The 17,978-nt window shown below is 44.4% G+C and overlaps 1 long non-coding RNA gene across 1 annotated transcript; it reads left to right on the forward strand.

Annotated features, from left to right (window-relative positions):
• Positions 1-729: 729 nt before the first annotated feature.
• Positions 730-17,185, forward strand: LOC118839581. The gene is made up of 4 exons (XR_005009631.1): positions 730-782; positions 1,268-1,398; positions 6,165-6,256; positions 17,065-17,185. It is a non-coding gene; the product is annotated as an uncharacterized LOC118839581 (long non-coding RNA).
• Positions 17,186-17,978: the final 793 nt, after the last annotated feature.

The raw sequence follows: 17,978 nt of genomic DNA on the forward strand, positions 1-17,978 counted from the left end.
GGAATGTTAACTAACCCCCACCTGTATTTAATACATCGTGATCTTCCCCCTGTTCAGGACTCCTACAAATGTTACTTTACTTTGGGGTAGAGAAAGAAGGCCGGGGGCATGGGGAAACGGTCGGCTCGGACGTGGTGAAGCAGAGAGGTCTCCGCTATTTATGCCAGCTGACACGAAACGACTTCGGGAGGGCTTGTGCCTAGAGCAGAGTTACGGTGTTTCTTTTTCGAACCACACAAAGCAAAGCAGGCATCCTGATGATGATACTGAGGGTCGGCCTCGAGGGACGCCGCTGCCCTTCCTAGCGGGGCTCAGGACGAATGCTCCCGGGTACTCAGCGCCCGTAGGCGCTGACTCCTGGCCTTGGAAACCTTGGCTGGGCCAGACAGCGCTCGGACCAACGCCAAGAACAGCGCTGGAGGTGAAGCCAGCAAGGGAGCCCGAGGCATCTGGCTCACACGATGGGACCAAGCAAGAAGGGACTCAAAACAACCGAAGGACTCCATTTCCCAGGATGCCTCACAGGGCAAGACGAGCACGTGCGCGGGGTTTCCAGATCACGTGGTTCGTCCAGCTCGTCTCTTGGGGCCCGAAGAGCTATGGGAATTGTAGTTCCAGAGGTACCCTATGCGCAGGCGCAGTTCCTCGTGGAGTCTTGGCTTTTTCAGTCCCTAATTGCTTGGGGAGCTGGGGGGGGGGGGCGCGTTGGGGGAGGGGTAGGAAGAACCTACTACAGCCACGGATACCCGCAGGTTACGGTCTGACAGAACGGAGTCGGGAAGGTGGGGTAACCCATGCGTGTGCGCGCGTGGAAGAGAGAAAAAATTGGGGAGCGCCCTGCATTGGATTGCACGCACGCATGTGTGCATGTGTTTTTGTTTCCTTGTGTGTCCCTGTGTTTGCCCACGCGAGTAAGAGGCACAGGGTGGGGTAGTGACGCGCCCAGAGGTCAGGGGTCCACTGTGTGTGTGTGTGTGTGTGTGTGTGTGTGTGTGTGTGTGTGTGTATCAATCCCCATCCTGCCTTCCGTCCCCCTACCCCTCCCTCCCACCTCTGCGTGGGTCACCCCGGGCTGTGCCCCAGGCACTGGAAGGGAGAAGCATGCCCTGTTCCCAGACCCACGAGCTCCTTCTTCCACGGCCCCTCCTCTTTACAAGCAGAAGCTGGGACAGCTGCTGGGGGAGTTGCAGAAACCTCAGGTGTCCCCGTCCTGCGTGGACGCCCTAGCCCCTGGTGCACTGACCTGCCCTGACACCTTCCCCTGCAGCTCCAGGGCCCAGGGGGATGCTGATGCTCCAGTGATGCCAAGCCCATTGGACAGGGAAGCCAGGACGTCAGCCAGGAAGCCCTGAGTGCAGGTGACCATGGAAGCCTTAGACCTCATGCTAGAGGAGAGAGGTGAGGAGGACAGGAGGTTGGGGGCTGGGGCTGCCCAGGGCAGCAGAGCCCAGGAGGGATCAGGAGTGGGTGGTCAGGCGAGGCCATGGAACAGCAGGTCAGCAGTCCATCTTGACTCTGATCCTCTCTGTGCCTCAGCCCCCATCATATACACCATATACATGCAATTCCCTGACCTAACGGGCCTTCTGACTGGGTGATATCCACCTGCTCCCCCTCCTGTAGGACCTTTATGCAGAGGCTGGATGACAGCTGGCCATGGAAGCTGGGGTGGGGTCCTTCAGGGTCAGGGATACATGGCTCTCTTTTGCTGCCCACCCTGCCCAGGGGCACCCTTCAAATTCAGACGTGCAGAGCTTCCAGCAAGAGGGAGGGGATTGTGTCACTGTCCTCTGCCCTTGTCAAACCACATCCAGAATCTTGGGTTCCGTTCTGGGTGTCCCACTTTAGGGAGGCCATGGAGAGGGGGGATGCTGCAGACAGGCCAACTGAGGCCTTCTTGTTAGGCAGCACTTCCTAAAAATGGGGACTGCCCAAAAGGGGCAGGAGCTGCTTCAGGGGAATGGCTTTTCCCTCCCTTCTGGGTCTTCAGGGAGAGGCTGGATGATGCCTTTCTGGGAATGTTAGAGGAGGGATCCTTTTCATGGATGGGATGGACCACTGAGGCCATCTGACAGCCCCATCTCAGAGTTAGAAGGAAGCTGCCCTGACCCTCTCTTTAGGTTGGAATCCCTTCCAGGACACTGCTGAGAAGTGAGGAGTCCACCCCCTTCCAGTTGGGGTGTCTCTGAGGGCTGCCTGGTGTTCTGAGCATGGGGCCCACTTTGGCCTCTGTGTCCCTACCACATTCTGCCCTTTGGAGCCCAGCAAAACAGCCCCTCTTCCCTGACACAGCCTTTGGAGTCTCTGAAGACTGGTGACTGCCATGTGTCCTCCCCACCCCCAGGGCCCCTGTCTTTGCAGACTGAACATTCCAGGCCTTCAGCTGCTCCTCGAGGAGCCTTCTTAGCCTCTTGCCTCGGTCTGTGGTTCTGTTTTGTCCCATGGGAGGTCCTGGGGAGGCCCAGACCCCAAGATGCCTTGTGACACCCAGCACCTCAACCTTTTGTCCTTACCTCTTTGAGGGCAGCTGGCAGCTTGCTTATTGGTGGCAGACAATCCAAAGCAAAGCTGAATAATTCTGCCTTCTTTGTCTTCTCTGTTGTCCTCCTCCCTCCTCCTTCCCCATGCCCATGTTGCCATCCCATCCCCCCTGACACAGATAAGCAAAACTCTGTCCCTTCTCCTCAGGGTCGTCTCCAGCCCCTGGTTGTGTGACCTTCAGCTGCCCTGGCACTCTCCTTTGAGGGCCCTGAGTGAAGCCTCTCTCAGGGGCCAAGCTTCCTTCCTGTATAAAGTCTCACACACACCAGCCTCCAGAACTTGGGAGGACTGTCTTTGGTGGCAGGGTGTCTTCTTGGGTCATTCCCCACCCACTTGTCCTTTTTTGGATCTTTTTTCAAAAACCAGAGAGTGACTTAGGAAGCACACAGAATTAAAGATACTCACTGATGCTCCAGGGGAGTCTTAGCTCTCAGACAAGGATGCAAAGGATTGCTCGTGAAAAGAAGCATTAGCTCCATCAGCTCTTTGCCATGAAGTGTTTTTACAAGTCAGTCACATCCATCCCAGGCAGCAGAGGACAACAACAACTGGCCTCTCTGTTGTGCCATAAAGTTGGGATGCTTCTCACAACCCTGCGACATAGGAAGGTTCCTGGGTCTGGAATCGGACCTGTGATCTCCTGAGGAGAGTAAACGGCCAATGAGGAAATGCCCTTTCCCAGTGTGGGCTGGCCCCTTGTCCCCAAGTAAAGACCTTGAAGAGCAGCCTAGGGCACTGGGAAAGTGCTGAGAATTCGAACTATTGTTGTTCAGCTGTGTCTGACTCTTCTTCATGACCCCATTTTGGAATTTTCCTGGCAAAGATCCTGGAGTGGTTTGCTATTTCTTTCTCCAGCTCATTTTACAGTTGAAGAAACTGAGGCAAACAGGATTAAGTGATCGGTCCTGGGTCACGTAAATAGTAAGTGTCTGAGGCCAGTTTTGAGCTCATGAATATGAGTCTTCCTGATTCCAAGCCCTGTGCTCTATGCACTGCACCACCTAGCTACCCAAATATTTTAAAATATTTGATTACTGTATTTTTTTTTATTACAGGACTCCCCTGGGGTCACAGCCAGGATCTCTCTGAGGCAGGCCTTGAACCTAGGTCTTCTAGACTCTGAGGCCAGCTCTAACTCATATACCTGGCTGCCTCTCCATGGCCCCTCAATCCTCGCTCTCGTTATTCTCATTTCACTTTCTGGAGCTGAGACTTTTTTGTAATTTGTTCTCAACTGGGACATTGTATAATCTCTTCCATCTTTGGGTGTCTGAACCTCCCCAAACTCTCTCTCACCATTGCTGGGGCCAGAAACCCCAAACATTCTGGTCTCGTTTGGCAAATTCCTCCTTTGTTAATGTGATTTTCTGTGAATTGGGCATCCCAACTCAGTGGGATTGGGCTGGATGTATTTGGAAGCTCATAGCTTTCCCCAAAGAATTCATCTGGTTAAACTCTTCCACGCTTGTTACTTAAGCAGAATGGGCATTTTCACCCCCACTCAATGAAGGTGTGAATGAGCCACAGCCGATCTCACTTTGTGCTGGGGGGACATGCTGAAGGCTGGGTGGGAGCCCTTTGTCAGCATCTTCTGGGATACTCAAGGTGCTGTAGCCCCAGCTCCTCCCTGTCTCCTCCTTTAACCTCCAGAAAAGAGAGGCATTGCTTTAAAGTGAATTAGCCAGTACTGAAGTATGATAATTTGTCCTCTAAAAGCTGCTCTCCTCCTGCCTTCCTATATGGGGTCCTGCTAAGGTCTTTCTGACATATGCACAGAAGATTCTTTCTAGATTCAGGTGTCCATCCACCAGCCTGCCAAAAAGACTAGCAAGGGAAAAAAAATCTCTCGCATCAAGTTCCAAACTCCAGCACTGGGCTGCTATAGAAATAATGCTTGGGATTTAAAAAAACCAGACAATCTGGAGCTCTACAAGCAGGGAGTCCTAATTTGGGGTCTATGAACTTGTTTTAAAAATATTTGGTAACTGCATTTCAATATAATTTATTTCCTTGGTAATCTTACATATTTTATTTCGTGAATTTAACCATTTTTCCGAGAAGGGATCCATCAGCTTTCCCAGACATCAAAAGGCTCCAGGACACAGAAAAGGGGTTTGGGTCCCTGATTTAGAGCCTCCATTTCCCACCTGAGGCAGAACCTCTGTACCTATCCCACACTGGTGATCAACTTTCTGTAGTCACATGGTTTATTAACAAAATGGCAAAGAAATCTTGGGTCTCCTCCTTAGAGAACTTTGCCCAATCATCACCCCAAATCCCTCCCACTCCCAAGCTATTCCTGGCTTTGCCTCTCCAGGAGGGGCAGGAGGAGGAACAATTCTTGAGCACTTATCCCACCCCCACCCCCAAGATCAGATTAGAAGATCAGTTCTGCAAGCCGGGAGAAACGGGAGGACTTGGTGGTGGCCCTGGCAGCTACAATGGCAGGGCGGGGAGCCAGCTCCTGTGTCCTTCTGTTCTCATTTCTAGCCTTGGATTAGTCTCTCCCTGAGATGCCCTCGGTCTGGTGCACCCTGAGATGCTGGCTGACAGGCAGTGTGTCTCAGGCTGAGACTATAATGGTCACTGCCATCTGATATAGCTGTCCCCAGTGTCATGTACTGCTGGCTTGTAGAGCAACCAATTACCCTGGGCTTCTTCCAGCAGCCACTAAGTCTGAATCTCAAGGCACCTGGCAGAAAGAAGCATCCAGTCATAAAAATTAGCATTTATATAGTGCCGGATGGTTGGCCAAGCACTCTATATACATCTCATTTGACCTGTACAATCACCTTGGGAGTTTGGTGCTATTATTATCCCTATTTTACAGAAAAACACAGCTGTTTATCCTAGGCAGGACCTGAATTTGGGTCTTCCTGATTCCAGGTCCAACACTTCATCCAATGTCCCACCTAGCTGCCAGTATACCACTGTACAGGTATCATCATCAGTGACTTCTGTGATCCATTCTCTTCCTCTTTTCTCAAATTATCCTGGCCCTGGGCCCTAGGGTAAATTGATAATTCAGAACAGACAAGGGAGACACAAAAAAGGCACCAGTTTTCACCATTGTCTTTCAGAACATGGGGGAGTGCTGAGAATTCAATCTGTTGTTGTTCAGTTGTGTCTACTCTTCTTCGTAACCCCATTTTGGAGTTTTCCTGGCAGAGATCCTGGACTGGTTTGCCATTTCTTTCTCCAACTCATTTTATATTTGAAGAAACTGAGGCAAACAGGATTAAGTGACTTGTCCAGGGTCACGTAGCTAGTAAGTGTCTGAGGTCAGTTTTGAACTCATGAAGATAGAGTCTTCCTGATTCTAAGCCCAGTGTTCCATGCACTGCACCATCTAGCTATCCAGAATTCAAGCTATGTGTCCATATTCCCTGACCAGGGTTCTCATTCTTATAACCTTCTGTATGGGCACATGGACAGAGTTGGGGTCCATGGCTCTAACCTCCGATTCAAGAAGGAGGTCAAGCTGCTCCTCGGCTCCCTCTAACCTCTTATTCTCCAAGGATTATGGGTCTCATCCAGCTCTTGTGTGGAGATTTCCATGGTGGTGAATTGTGGTGCCATCAGGTAAGTATTGCTTTCCTTATAGCATCTTTTTCTTCCCTCAGCAAGGGGTTCTCCAGATTCTGTCCTTTCCCAAGAAAAGAGGTTGATACAGAAGGATGGAATCACTTCTGGTTTCCTTAGAGCCAGATCCCTGGTGAGTTGTTTGCTTCTGTCTCTTGAAATATCATCTCATTTTCCAAGTTGTGGCTGCATTCCTTGCCCTTGTCCGCCATCTTCTTACCTCTCCATTGTCTTGTCCAGGGACCAGAGCCTTAAATGTCCTCCTTCACCAGACTCTAGCCATTCTCATGGAGATTATGAGAGCTAGAAGAAGTCTGTAATCCAAGCCCTTTGTGAGACCTCTGCGGTAACCATCTAGAAATCCTTACTCAGGCTTAGACACATGAGATCCTAGGTTTCTTCCTGCTCAGCTCAGTCTATTTCAGGAATATTCCCCATTGGCTTTGTGCCATCCCTCGGTGCCCTTCTGCCCCTCTAATCCACCATGCATTCAGGGTTCGTTGGTTTTTTAAAAACTTTATCCTGTACTGAGCCAAGTGCTATAAGGCAAATCAAGTGGGAGGAAGGAGGAATGGAATAAACATTTATCAAGTGTTTATTAAGTAACATTTATTAAGTATTAAGAACTACATGCCAAGCACTGGGCTAAGCGCTTTCATAAATATTACTTCAGAAGTATAAGACTAAGTCTTACATATATTGAATGAAATAATCTCCATAAATCGTTCTACTGGGAAGGCAAAATATCCATCCCTGAGAGATTAAATATTACAAGAATGAGCCAAATGGGGAAGGGGGAGAAACATTGCACAGAGCGGGGCTTGAAGGAGGGCAACATTAGCATGACAACAGGATTTAGAAGTGCCCAGGAAGTGGAGTAGAAGTTGGTCTGAGTGAACAAGGCAAATCTCACCCATCCACCCCTGGTCCCTGGGCAGAGTCCAGGACTCTGAAGAAAGGGGGTGAGAAGAATGACCCAGGGGAGGAGGTGTGCCTTAGAAATGCCATGGTTCCCTAGGCTGTGAGGGAGCATGAGAAATACATGATCAAATGCCCAGAGGAAGGGTCACGATATCGGGTAATGGATTTCATTGGTATAAAACCTCCCTTCACATACACAGCCTGCAAATCCCTCTGTCCTAGCTTAGAGAATTTGTAGAATTCCTCGAGTCAGAGAGGGTCAGAGACTTGTTGGTGGTCACACTCTCAGAGGCAGCTTGTTAGGACTGGGTTTTGTGAGTTCACTGCTCTGTGCACTGTGCAGTTCTATGTCAAAGAAGCGGCTCTGGCGAGGGATGATTTTAGCAAAGTGATCAAGGTGCTTTTTATGAAGCTTCCTGCCCAGAACCAAAAACCACAATGTCTTGTGGAGAAGGGCAAACACTTGCTAGGTATTGATTCTCTAGGAAAAATTCAGTGTGACCGTCCAAATTAAATTGATATATATTTTAGTGCTCAGTGCAAACGTGGGTATAGTGGAAGATGTTGAAGAAATATACTGGAAGGGTGGTTCTGGAGCAATAAATTATAAAGGCCAAAGGCTTATAGACCACGTAGGCCTCAGGCCTTTGCTTTGTGACTGTTTTCTTTTTCTTTTTTATTTAATTTATTTAATATATTTAGTTTTCAGCATTGATATTCACAAGAGTTTGAATTACAAATTTTCTCCCCATTTCTACCCTCCCACCCACTCCAAGATGGCGTATATTCTGGTTGCCCCATTCCCCAGTCAGCCCTCCCATCTGTCACCCCACTCCCCTCCCATCCCCCTTTCCCTTCTCTTGTAGGGCAAGATAAATTTCTATGCCCCATTTCCTGTGTATCTTATTTCCTAGTTGCATGCAAAAACTTTTTTCTTTGTTGTTGTTTTTGAACATCTGTTTTTAAAACTTTGAGTTCCAAATTCTCTCCCCTCTTCCCTCCCTGCCCACCCTCCCTAAGAAGGCAAGCAATTCAACGTAGGCCACATGCGTAGCATTATGTAAAACCCTTCCACTATACTCATGTTGTGAAAGATTAACTATGTTTTGCTCCTTCCTAACCTATCCCCCTTTATTGAATTTTCTCCCTTGACCCTGTCCCTTTTCGAAAGTGTTTGTTTTTGATTACCTCCTTCTCCCATCTGCCCTCCCTTATTGTCCCCCCTTTTTTATCTTCTTCCTCCTTCTTTCCTGTGGGGTAAGATACCCAACTGAGTGTGTATGGTATTCCCTCCTCAGGTCAAATCCGATGAGAGCAAGATTTACTCATTCCTCCTCACCTGCCCCCTCTTCCCTTCCTAGAGAACCACTTTTTCTTGCCACTTTTAGGCGAGATAATTTACCCCATTCTACCTCTCCCTTTCTCCCTCTCTCAATATATTCCTCTCTTATCCCTTAATTTGATTTTATTTTTTTAGATATCATCCCTTCATATTCAACTTACCCTGTGCCCTCTGTGTGTGTGTATGTATATACATACACACACACACATATAGACACACACATGTGTATATGTATACACATATATATATATATATGCATATTCCTTTCAGCTACTATGATATTTAGGTCTCATGAATCATACAGATCATCTTTCCATGTAGGAATGTAAACAAAACAGTTCAACTTTAGTAAGTCTCTTATGACTTCTCTTTCTTGTTTACCTTTTCATGCTTCTCTTGATTCTTGTGTTTGAAAGTCAAATTTTCTATTCAGCTCTGGTCTTTTCACTGAGAAAGCTTGAAAGTCTTCTATTTTATTGAAAGTCCTCTATTTTATTGAAAGTCCATATTTTGCCTTGGAGCATGATACTCAGTTTTGCTGGGTAGGTGATTCTTGGTTTTAATCCTAGCTCCATTGACCTCCAGAATGTTGTATTCCAAGCTCTTCAGTCCCTTAATGTGGAAACTGCCAGATCCTGTGTTATCCTGATTGTTTTTCCACAATACTCAAAGCTTTGTGGCTGCTTGAAGTATTTTCTCCTTGACCTGGGAGCTCTGGAATTTGGCGACAATGTTTCTAGGAGTTTTCTTTTCGGGATCTATTTGAGGAGGCAATCGGTGGATTCTTTCAATTTCTATTTTACCCTCTGGCTCTAGAATATCAGGGAAGTTCTCCTTGATAATTTCTTGAAAGATGATATCTAGGCTCTTTTTTTGATCATGGCTTTCAGGTAGTCCAATAATTTTTAAATTCTCTCTCCTGGATCTATTTTCCAGGTCAATGGTTTTTCCAATGAGATATTTCACATTGTCTTCCACTTTTTCATTCCTTTGGTTTTGTTTTATAATATCTTGATTTCTCATAAAGTCACTACCTTCCACTTGTTCCAATCTCATTTTTAAGGTAGTATTTTCTTCAGTGGTCTTTTGTACCTCCTTTTCCATTTGGCTAATTCTGCCTTTCAAGGCATTCTTCTCCTCATTGGCTTTTTGGAGTTCTTTTGACATTTGAGTTAGTCTATTTTTTAAAGTGTTGTTTTCTTCAAGATTTTTTTCAGTATTTTTTTGGGTCTCCTTTAGCAAGTCATTGACTTGTTTTTCATGGTTTTCTCGCATCATTCTCATTTCTCTTCCCAATTTTTCCTCTACTTCTCTAATTTGCTTTTCCAAATCCTTTTTGAGCTCTTCCATGGCCTGAGGCCAGTTCATGTTTTTCTTGGAGGCTTTTGATGTAGGCTCTTTGACTTTGTTGACTTCTTTAGGCTGTATGTTTTGGTGTTCTTTGTCACCAAAGAAAGATTCCAAAGTCTGAGACTGAATCTGAGTGCGTTTTCGCTGCCTGGCCATGTTCCCAGCCAACTTACTTGACCCTTGAGTTTTTCATCGGGGTATGACTGCTTGTAGAGCAAAGAGTACTTTGTTCCAAGCTTGAGGGGATGTGCTGTTGATTTCAGAGCTATTTCTATACAGCCAGCTCTGCCACACCAGCACTCCTCCTTCCTCAAGAACCACCAACCCGGACCTGACACAAATCTTAAGCAGGCTCTGCACTCCTGCTCTGATCCACCACTTAATTCCTCCCACCAGGTGGGCCTGGGGCTGGAAGTAACTGCAGCTGTAGTTCTATAGCTGCACCTCCCCCGCTGCCCCTGGGGCATTGGCCTAACCGGGAACTCTGTCCCCCACAGCTTTTCCCACTAACCTTCTCTGTTGTCTTTGGTGTTTGTGGATTAAGAAGTCTGGTAACTGCCACAGCTCACTGATTCAGGGTGCTAGGGTCTGTTCCAGCCTGCTGTTGGTCTGGTTAGTCCTGCTGCCGCCCATGCTGAGCTCCACTCCCCTCTGCTCTGTGCATGATAGACCTCATCCAGCGACCCTCCAGGCTGTCCTGGGCTAGATCCCTGCTTCCCTCTGCTATTTTGTGGATTCTGCAGTTCTAGAATTTTTTCAGAGCCATTTTTTATAGTTTTTCAGAGAGACCTGGCAGGGAGCTCACGCAAGTCCCTGCTTTTCAGGTGCCATTTTGGCTCCACCCCCAGAAGTCCAACTGTTTTCTTTAAGCAGAGAATCAGGAGTCTCCAGACATGGCATGCGCCAAATAACGTTGTGAAAAATGGAAAGATAAATGTCCATAAATAGGAAACAGCTGGTTATGGATATGGGGGTTTACTTCAGAATCTCCTTTCTGATTAGTCAGACCATTGACTTGTTAGAGCAGAGCTCAGAATCTGTACTAAATTAAAAGAAGAAAAATGAGAATATGCATAATGAAATTAAGGTGACTTCAGTGTGTTCTGTTTTTAAAAGCTGTTAATGCAGAAAAATGGAAAAGATTAAACTAATCAGATGTCAGGCTATCACAACTTCTTAAGTTTAAGAGATGGAAACGAGTTCCACAGAGAGGAGACCAAAAGAGCCTTAGCCAGCAGACGGGGTGTCTCTATGCTAACCTAGAGAGCTATGGTTTAAAGGGCTTGAAAGGCATTTGTAAAATCTTTTTTTTTTTTTTTTTTTTGGCATTTGTAAAATCTTAACAAAAAATTACCTGGGAGATGGGACCTGATGAAGGATGTCAGGGAAATGCTTGACCAGTCAAGGAGAGGGGCAGGTCATGTGGTGAGAGTGACAGCCTGTGTCTCCCCCGCTGTGCTTGCAATCTGAAGAGGTGTAGAGGAAGACACTGAGTACATTAGCAGGGACTGCCTGTGTGGTATTTATGGGAAGACATGGACAAGGGCCTTGCAGGATGAAATGCTGAGGCCACAGATTCCTCAGAGTGTTCAATAAATAGTCCTTATCTGTATTTTTTTTCCAGGGTATCCCAAAAGTTATGGTGCATTTTTAAGTTATTTAAGTTTAAGACTGCACTAAGACTTTTGGTACACCCTGGGTTTTTACTAGATTTGGCCCATTCTCATCATATGGTGCTGTAGTTACCCCCCTGTTTTTATATTTTGACTATTTCTCATATTTCTGTTAACTTTTTTTTGAGTATCTTTTTTTCTTTTTTATTACTGAAACTTGAATACACAGTAAGGAAAAGAAAATAAACACTATAAACTTAAATACAAAATAAGAAAAGAAAAAAAGCATGTCATGTGCACAGCCGAACCTAAGAGAGGATTCAAAATATATAGCAATAAATTTCCATTTCAAGAAAGCCTATGTAATAAATACTATACATTGTGTTCAGAGCTGTCCATCTTTGTTTTCTTGTAAGTTTTCTTTTGTTCTCTGCTGTGCACTTTTTACTTTGTTCTTTTTTCCCCTCTCCCCCCCCCCCAAGAAAGATACAATTAAGCCTGGATATATTTAGATACAGATATAGATATATGGATAGACATATACATATGTATATATATATATATATGTATACACATACATACATGCATATATAGACGCATGCTTTCCCTAACAGATTTTACTTCTGATCTTTGTTTTTATGTTTGTATGTATCTCTTATCTCATATCCCTCCTGACTCCTCTACTTTCCTTCTACCCTCTACATTGCCCCCTTATTACTTAACCTCCTCCTCCACCAGGATCCCTCTCTTGTCCTCCCATTCCCATTAATCTAAACCCCTTTCTATATTCCTTTTTACCCTATTCTCTCACCCTCCCCTTTAAAGGCCCCTCCCTTATCCTTTCCCCCCTCCCTATCTTCTTCACATTGTATTTCTTTCTGAATTTAGAAGACTTTTACATTCTCTTATATATATATGTATATAGATATATATGTATATATGTATATATATATATATGTATATATGTATATAGATATTCTCTCTTGAACCCATTCCCAATGAAAGTAGGTTTTCAGAACTATCAGCCGTCCTCCCCCATCTAATTCTTCTGTTGGTCCTTCCTCTCACACCTCATTTATATAAGATATTTACTCTTTTTAGCTGTTTCTAAGTGGTTTTACTTTTTAAAGTCATATCATACTCAGTCATATTTTTAAAGTCATATACTAACCCTAACCCTAACCAAATCTTTCTTACAAACTACCCCATTACTAATAACAATCTTAGACATACATTTGACATTTTACATACATCAAAGGTAAACAGTCTATCCTTAATGAGTCCCTTATAATTAGTCTTTGGTATGTACCTTATACTTCTCTTGGCTCTTGTATGTCAAATATTCTATTAAGTTCAGGTTTGTTTTTTTTTTAACAAAGTCCTGACAGTCTGACAGTTCATTAAATGTCCATTTTTTTTTCATTCAGGATTATGCTTACCTTTGCTGGGGTCTGTTAACTTTTAAAAAAATGACTAGCTCCCAAATATTTTGGTGTCTACAAATAAAAAGCTGTTTTATATTCCTTATTTCTGGTTCCTTCCCCATTATATATTTTTCTACTCTTTTTGATATTTTTTGTTCAAATTCAACATTAGTTTTACTACTGCCATTCCTGCTTTTTTTTTTTTCAAATTTGCAGTTTCATGAAAAAAAAATTCAACTATTCTCTTAAATTTAGTCTTTGTTTCTTTTCTTTTTTTATTTGGTGAGGCAATTGAGGTTAAGTGCATTTCTTTTCTTATTTTATTTTGACATCAGTGATATATATTTCAATATTTCAGGCAGGTCCCTCTGATAGAAAGTCAAAGCAGAAGGAGGAGGGAAGTTCTCTTAGCGGTGTGGGCTGAAGTGTGGGAGCCTGTTTCTGGCTGCCTGGACAGCTAGTCACTGTAGGAAAGAAATGGGTAGAGAGGGAAGCCAGTGGGCAGCCTCCTCTAGATTCTCCTTTTGGGGCCGACATCATCATGACTGTATTAAACCCTGGAATAAGAACAAGGTGCTCCCATGATTACATAATCTAAATGATAAATAATCTGAATGTAAGCCACAGTAAACTACCAAATGGATGAAAAATGCATAGTGTAAATTCAGACTGTGGTGACATACAGCTAGCTATCTGTTCCACAGAACTGGCACGTGTTTACATATCTGGGACAGGCATATCAAATGGCCAATGAGCTCAGCACAGAACTGAATAGTAAGAAAAGAAAAGAACCAAATTGCATTCAGGAAATTAGTTGGTCCTTTTAAGGTCCTGCTTCCTAATGTAAAAACTTTTTAGCACAAGTGCTTACTTGGTGTGATGCATGAATGTGAATCTTACGTCACCCCAATCTCTGGAGGATCAGGGTTGCATAACCCAATGGGAGAGCTGCAGCCCCCTGCCGCCCACTATTCATCTTGTTTCTAGCAATGGCCTGGGTTCAACACGCAGCGTCACAGATATCATGTAGGAGATAGATGATCAGAAAAGGAGGTGTGCTAGTAACAAGAGTCACAAATGGGCAGCCTAAATAATGCATTTTTATGGAGCGTATATAGACCAAGACCTTTAGGCCTTTAGGCAGGTGTGTACCAACTGAGACACGTTAAGACTGGTTGAAGCAAGTAGTTTAAAGAGGGGTAGATTTAGTGGGTAAATAAGAACTGTGTTCAGGTATTGAAGGGCTGACAAGTAAAAAAGAATTTGGCCTCAGGTGCACTGGGAGAATGCCTTTTCTCCTTTCTTTTACTGGCTAATCCATCCTTCATAATGTTGCCAGCAGTATCGTCCCAATGTGGCAATCTGATTGTGCCTTCTGCCCAAAGTCCTTCAATGGAGCCATGTTGCCTACCTCATCAAGCTGACATTGCTCAGCCTGACATTCACCCCATAACCTGGCATGCCCCTTCTTATTTGGTCAACCCTAAGGAGACCGCACCCAAAAGTAGGCTTTACACCATCTGCCATAAAGCACCCACTTTGATGTTCCTCCATGCCTTTGCTCATGCTCTTCCCTAGATCTATAATGCTCTTCTTGCTCCCAACTTCTCCTCTTAAAAACTCCATGTCCTTCAAGGTTTAGCACAAATACCATCTCCTGGAGACTTGATTTTCCTAAACTGTCTTCTTTCCTCTCCCATCTTTGGCTCAAGAGAGGATTTTGTATTTTCATAGCTAGAGTCAAGGAAGCAGTGTTTTGGAAGCAAGAATAGGGTCACCATCCGTAAGTAGCTGGAGCTACTCATATCTAAGGAAGAACTCACACCTTAATACACCCATATGTATCCTTACTTCCCCATCATTCTGTCTGATGTGTCATTTTATAACAGACAGTGTCTTTTTTGGAAGTATTTGCTGTGAGATGTGAAATACATGAAGAATGTGGGCAGCTAGGTGATTCAGTGGATAGAGCACTGGCCCTGAAGTCAGGAGCACCCGAGTTCTAATTCAGCTTCAGATACTTACTAGCTATGTGACCCTGGGCAAGTCACTTAACCCCAATTGCCTCAAAAAAATACAATGAAGAATTTAAAATAGATACCACCCCCCTCTAGAAGGTCATGGGGAGGCACATAATGGTGTAAGATAACTATTACATGAAAAACTCTGAGTAAGAGCAAACAGTAGGATTAAACGAGGTCATCAAGGAAACATGAAAGGAAAGGAATTGGGCTGGCCATGCGGTGGGGACGAGGGCTGACAGTGGCTCTCATGAAGTCTGGAGAAGTCAAGGAAGGCCTCCAGCACGTTGGATGGACTCTCAGTGATGCATTCGTTGGAGGATATGGGAAACAGTATGGACAGATGGTTTGTGGTCTATATTGTTGAGGGGAGCTTCCAAATTGGCGACGTAACAGATCCATTGGAATATTTGTCATGTGATTGCTGATCTTGCTAGAGAGGGCAACCTACCAGTGCAGAGGTTCTGAAACTGGCTCTGTGAACTAGATTTTTTTGGAAAAAATAATTTTGTAATGGTATTTTAGTATAATTGGTTTCTTTTGTAATCATAGGTATTTTATTTTATTCATTTTACACATTATTCTGAGAAGGGGTCCATAGACTTTATCAGACTGCCAAAAAATTAGGATCCCCAGCTCTGTGTGGCACAAGGGTTAAGAGCACTGGACTTGGAGTCAAAAAGACCGGAGTTCAAATCCTACCTCAGATACCTATTAGCTGTGTGATCCTGGAAAAATAATTTAATCTCTTTGAGCTTCAGTTTCCTCATCTGTGAAATGGGGATAATAAAGGCACCTACCTGCCAGAGCTGTTGTGAGGACCATTTGTAAAGTGCTTTTTAAAGCCTAAAGAGCTATAGAAATACCAGTTGTTGCTGCTGTTGTTGCTAGCATTTATATAGTGCTTCAAGCTATGCTGTTCAGTTTTCACCACAACCCTGTGAGGTGGTTTCCGTTATTCCCATTTCACAGATAAGGACATTGAAGCTAAGGTGGGGGGGGGGGGTCACACACCTAAGTATCTAAGTGTCTGAGGCAGCACTTGAACTCAGGTCTTCCTGAGCGCAAGACCTGTACTCAATCAACACGCCATCTCCATGCCTCCCTATCATCACCTAAGTCTAAAATGTCAGTTGGCTGTGCGTCATTCTTTTGAGGCTCATAGTCAGAGTTGATTTGCATGATTGAACGTGGGCAGTAAATAAGATGGCCTATGTGATGACAGAATCATCTATAGTGTGAACTAGGGAGGAAGAAGATCCTTAAGAAATATCTTAGATACTGTCAAGAAACAGAAAGGAAAGGGGGAATTGGAGAAAGGGCAGGTATTGTTGTGTTGTCTCAGTCATGCCCGACTCTTTGTGACCCCATTTGGAGTTTTCTTGGCAGAGGTCATAGAGTGGTTCTCCAACCCATTTTACAGATGAGGAAACTGAGGCAAACAGGGTTAGGGGACTTGCCTGGGGCCCACAGCTAGTAAATGTCTGAGGTCAAATTTGAACTCAGAGGTCATCAGAAGTTGAGTCTTCCTGACTTCAGGCCTCACACTCTATCCACTGCTCCACCTAGCTGCCCTTAGGGGTAGATATTAGGGGAGAGAGTAGTCCTAAGCAAAACAAACTCCAATTAGCAATATCAAAATTGTTTTTAGCTTTTTGGGGTGGCAAAGAATGGGAATATAGGGTACCCATAAATTGGGGAATGGATGAACAAGTAATGGCATATGAATGTGATGGAATTGTGCTATAAGAAATGATGGAGGAGATGATTTGAGGGAAACCTGGGAAGACTCGTATGAACTGATGCAGAGTGAAGTGAAGTGAGCAGAACCAGGACAATAGTGTATACAGTGATAACAATATGGTAAAGACAAACAACTCTGAAAGAATTAGGAACTCTGATCAGTGTAATGACAGACTAATGATTCCAGAAGACTAATGATGGAACAGGCTGCCCACCTCCTGATAGAAAGGGGAAGGGCTCAATGCAGAATGAAAAATATTTGGTTTTTGAACATGGCCAGTACAGAAATTTGTTTTGCATGACTATATATGTTTGTAGCAAGAGATTTTTCCCCCTTACTTTCCAATGGGAGGCGGCGGGAAGGTGGGAAGGAGAGACGCAGATTTAAATTTAAAAATACATATAATTAAAAAATATTTATTTGAAATGGAAGCAAAGAAACAATGAATGCTCTGAAGACCTGTTAACTTAATGTCTTCTTCATGTTTCATGTTGTAAAAAATGTCAAAATGTGTTTGCTGTCTCAGGAATCAGTGACGTTCCAGGATGTGGCTGTGAACTTTACCCATGAGGAGTGGGGGCACTTGCAGCCGACCCAGAAGGACCTGTATAGGGAGGTGATGCTGGAGAATTATCAGCATTTTGTCTCGCTTGGTAAGGAAACTTTCTTCAATGAGATGCCATCTGACCTTGGGGCTGTCTTATTTTCCTTTCCTGAAGACTGTGGTATATCTAAAATGGAGGCAGCTAGTCAGGAGGATCTAAGTTCAAATCTGGCCTCAGACACTTAATAATTGTGTGACCCTGGGTAAGTCACTTAACCTGTTTGCCTCATTTTCCTCACCTGTAAAATGGGGATGATAATAGCACCTGCCTCCCAGGGAAGTTGTGAGAATCAAATGCGATAACATTTGTAAAGTGCTTAGCACAGTGCTTGGCACTTAATAGGAGCTATAGAAATATTAGCCATTGTTAAAATTAATATTGTTATTAATGTAGTGCTAAGCTGAATTTTTTACTTGATATTCAAGCTACTCTTAAACCCATATAATGACAACGGTAACAACAGTTCAGGACCAGGCCATCACCACCTTACAGAAAGGTTGTCTTTAAGCATTCTAGACTTATTAAATGATGCAGATTATGTAATTTGGAAGTTGTGCACCATAGAAATCTAGAAAGACATGACCAGGTGGCTGGAATAATACACTAGAAGCTTCCTATCCTTCATAAACAAGCAGGTAATAAATCCCTATGAGATAAACACAAATCCTTAACTGTCCATAAGAATTCAGCAAATAAATGGGCTGGAAGCCGGGCATCCATTACAGCCAGAGCTGTCGCCCACAACTGCCTGGGCACAACATGGAGCCGTGAAGATGTGAGACTTTCATAGTGGGTGTTGTACTGCTGAATATTCAGAATTCCCAAACCACGCAGA

This window comes from Trichosurus vulpecula, chromosome 2 (genome assembly GCF_011100635.1).
Source record: "Trichosurus vulpecula isolate mTriVul1 chromosome 2, mTriVul1.pri, whole genome shotgun sequence".
In the NCBI taxonomy this organism is placed as follows: Eukaryota; Metazoa; Chordata; class Mammalia; order Diprotodontia; family Phalangeridae; genus Trichosurus; species Trichosurus vulpecula.